The sequence below is a fragment of the Macrotis lagotis genome, chromosome 1, assembly GCF_037893015.1.
Source record: "Macrotis lagotis isolate mMagLag1 chromosome 1, bilby.v1.9.chrom.fasta, whole genome shotgun sequence".
NCBI lineage: Eukaryota > Metazoa > Chordata > Mammalia > Peramelemorphia > Peramelidae > Macrotis > Macrotis lagotis.
The window spans coordinates 386,174,367-386,177,939 of record NC_133658.1 but is presented as its reverse complement, the minus strand read 5'-3'; the positions used below and the strand labels follow the sequence as shown (position 1 = coordinate 386,177,939).

Sequence of the window (3,573 nt, the reverse complement as noted above, 5' to 3'; positions counted from 1 at the left end):
TTTTATTTAATGTGTGTTAAACAAGATGGCAATTGATTTCTTTTTCTATTCTAAAATTTTATGATTCTGCAATTCTGATTTACCAATATTGATGTAGTAGTTGACTAAAATCGCAAAAGTAGACAAAACTACCAATGGCAAGAAGGAAGAAAAGAGAACTTGTACAAAAGCAAAACCTTGAGTAACACCCCTATTTACGTGGCTAGTGAGTAATAAGGAAATTAATTTATCATGGACCTAGCCATGTAAATTATTCTAGTGTGGAAAACTTAGCAAGTTTTTCCATTGACTCATCTCCTAATCCTTTCTCAAAGTAAACAAAAAAAAAAAGACTCTTGTCCTAATGAAAATGGACAATTGAATAATGATCCTAGATATTTCTAAAAGTTGTTTAGGCATTCTTGAAGTCATTATTGCATATTTTTTCTTTAATCTCAGTAGGAAATAATTGAGATCATATAAATAGTAAAGGACAAAGATATTTTACCTATTACAAAATGGTTGTTTTCCTGTTTACTCAGCTTTTATTCTGCCTCTTCTGAACTGTAATGAATAAATCATTCTGACTAGGATTATAAATAATATGGAAATAAGGGTGCTCCATTGGATTCACTCAATTTGTAAAATTTATATAATTACACTCAATGATATCCCAAGTCACATTCCTCAACTGTAGACTGAATTGCTGTGAATCTCCTCACTGGTTCAAAGATAATCTGTCTTGTACAATTAATAGTGACTTCCAAAGAGATGGCTCAGAAAAAAAACACCTTATGTCTTAGTTGACTAATAATTTTTTTTATGCAAGTTGTAAAGAAGTGAATGGGAGGATCAGACAGAAGGATTTCCATCTATTTTTCTCATCATTAGTTTAACTCTTTCTTCTATCTTTCTTCTTAGGATTCAGTTGAAGACAATCAACTTAAGTGAAGGCTAAGATTCATTCTTTCATTAGGAATGCAGTGAAACTAATTGATTTAAATATAATGATAGAAAAATACCAACCAGAATAACATAGAAATTGGGGAAAAGAGAAGGGACAGAGATTACATTATTTCAGTACAGAAAAAAGGACAAAAGCTCACGTAAATCATATTGAGAAGTAATTATTGATGCCCTATTTCTTTTAACCATTGGTTTAAAAGATATTTGACAGTTGTATATGTATGTTATGGAACATTATTGTTCTATTAGAAGCCAGGAGGGATGGGAATTCAGGGAAGTCTGGAAGGATTTGCACGAACTGATGCTGAGCAAGATGATCAGAGCCAAAAGAAAATGGTAGACCCTAACAGCAACATGGGGATGATGATCAACCTTAATGGACTTGATCATTCCAACAGTGCAACAATCAGGCATAATTTGGGGGTATTTGTAATGGAGAATACTATCTATATCAAGAGAAAAATTGTGGAGTTTAAACAAAGTCCAAAGACTATTAAAACAAACATTATCTCATTATGTAATTTTACTATCTCTTATACTTTATTTTTTTCCCTTAAGGATTTGATTTTTCGGGGCGGCGGCGGCGGTGCTGGAGGGAGCTGCTGGCGGCTTCGGGCGCCTGCGCCCGGGCTGCGCTCGCTCTCCCACGGGCGGTGCTCCCGACCCGCCGCCTCCCCGCCGGGCTCGCTCGCCCCGGCCGCCCCAGCCGCGCCCGCCGCCTGGCGCCATGGCGGAGGAGGACAGCGAGTCGGCCGCCAACCAGCAGAGCCTGGAGCTGGATGACCAGGACACCTGCCGCATCGACGGAGACAACGAGGAGCAGGCTGAGCACGGCCGCGGAAGCCCTGGAGGGGATTTAGGAGCCAAAAAAGAAAAAGAAGAAACAGAAGAGAAAAAAAAGGAGAAACCAAATTCTGGAGGCACAAAATCAGATTCAGCATCTGATTCCCAGGAGATTAAAATTCAACAGCCTTCCAAAAATCCAGCCATTCCGATGCAGACTGCAGGATATTCAAAGGCGATGGAACTTCTCTCTGCATGTCAGGGCCCTGCCAAAAACATTGATGATGCTAACAAACGGAAATATCAGTTTTGGGATACACAACCTGTGCCCGAGCTTCATGAAGTAGTTACATCTCATGGTGCAATTGAACCAGATAAGGACAATATTCGTCAAGAGCCTTATTCTTTACCCCAGGGTTTCACGTGGGACACCTTAGACTTGAGTAATGCTGAAGTACTCAAGGAATTATATACATTGTTAAATGAAAATTATGTAGAAGATGATGACAACATGTACAGGTTTGATTATTCCCCTGAGTTCCTCTTATGGGCTCTTCGTCCTCCAGGCTGGCTGCCTCAGTGGCACTGTGGAGTTAGGGTTTCTTCAAACAAAAACCTAGTGGGGTTCATAAGTGCCATCCCAGCTAACATTCAGATTTATGACAGTGTGAAGAAGATGGTAGAAATAAATTTTCTCTGTGTTCATAAGAAGTTGAGATCAAAACGGGTAGCACCAGTGCTGATTAGAGAAATAACTAGAAGAGTCAACTTGGAGGGGATTTTTCAAGCTGTTTATACAGCAGGAGTGGTACTTCCTAAGCCAGTGGCTACTTGCAGATACTGGCATCGATCACTAAATCCCAGAAAATTGGTAGAAGTGAAATTTTCTCACTTGAGTAGAAATATGACTTTACAGAGAACAATGAAGCTATACAGACTTCCTGATGTCACAAAGACTTCAGGCTTTAGACCGATTGGGCAAAAGATACCAAAGCTATGCAAGAATTAATTAACAACTATCTGAAGCAGTTTCATCTTGCCCCTGTGATGAATGAAGAGGAAGTGGCCCATTGTTTTCTGCCTCAGGATCATATTATCGACACATTTGTAGTAGAGTGTTCAAATGGAGTGTTAACTGACTTCCTGAGCTTCTACACGTTACCTTCCACTGTCATGCGTCACCCAATTCATAAAAGTCTAAAAGCTGCTTGTTCCTTCCACAACATTCATACTGAGACTCCACTACTGAACCTAAAGAATGATGCAATCATTATATCTAAATTGAAAGGATTTGATGTGTTCAATGCACTAGATTTGATGGAAAATAAAATATTCCTAGAAAAACTCAAGTTTGGTATAGGAGATGGTCATTTGCAATATTATTTGTACAACTGGCGGTGTCCAGGAACAGAATCTGAAAAGGTTGGTCTTGTTTTACAGTAGAAGGACATTTTCATTTCTAGAACTCTGCAGTCATCATTTGAGTTGATGTTCTATTTAACAAATCACAGAACCATTGTTCCAAAGAATAAAAGCACAACTTAAGTGAAAAAAAAAAAGGATATGATTTTTCTCTCATCTCATTCAACTTAGATCAATGTATACCAAGGTAAAGACTTGCAGACAGCCTTATGTGGGGGAGGGAAGTGAGATTAAGGGAAAAAATAATAAAATTCTGCCACCCTCCCCACTTTCCATGGCAGCTATTAATTTGATATGGATCATTCATGCACAATGGTGTCTAATATATTTCCCTATTAGTCATGTGAAACAGTAATTAGAATTGAGATGGAAAAAATAGCATGAGAAAAAAAGAACGAATATGAAAGAAATTTTGAAAAGTGA

The 3,573-nt window shown here is 38.4% G+C and overlaps 1 pseudogene; it reads left to right on the top strand.

Annotated features, from left to right (window-relative positions):
• Positions 1-1,672: 1,672 nt before the first annotated feature.
• Positions 1,673-3,259, top strand: LOC141501957 (glycylpeptide N-tetradecanoyltransferase 2 pseudogene; annotated as a pseudogene).
• The last annotated feature ends 314 nt before the right edge of the window (positions 3,260-3,573 follow it).